Below are 462 nucleotides of genomic sequence, written 5' to 3'. Positions count from 1 at the left end.
CTCATCAGTAGAGATTTGGTCTTTAATGGACTGCTTCTGCCTGTTTGTTGAGTGGGATGTTACGGTTCGAACACTGAAGCCATAAGTATAGGAGCAGAGACGTCCTCCCACTCACCAAACAGGCAGAAGCAGTCCATTAAAGCCAAATCTCTACCACGTATACAGTGCCTAAAATATCCTTGAAACAACATTCTCCTCAGTATTCTGTATTATGAAGCCTACGTGTAATGGTGTGATTTATCTATCCCCGGAAATTATCTGCGTGTCTGGTTTCTGTGGCTAGACGCTTTTAGTTATATGTCCGTCAGACAAGTACAGTTATAGTTTCAACCAATAAGGCTGTAAAGTTTTGAAATGGCCTTCAGGCTCCAGACAACAAGACGTAGGAAAGCAGGAAGCTAACCTATACACCCGGAAAGACTTTATTAAACGATCTGTTTTACTGATTGTAAAATACGGGGT

This window comes from Limulus polyphemus, unplaced genomic scaffold (assembly GCF_000517525.1).
Source record: "Limulus polyphemus unplaced genomic scaffold, Limulus_polyphemus-2.1.2 Scaffold396, whole genome shotgun sequence".
In the NCBI taxonomy this organism is placed as follows: Eukaryota; Metazoa; Arthropoda; class Merostomata; order Xiphosura; family Limulidae; genus Limulus; species Limulus polyphemus.
Note: the sequence above shows the minus strand (reverse complement) of the source record.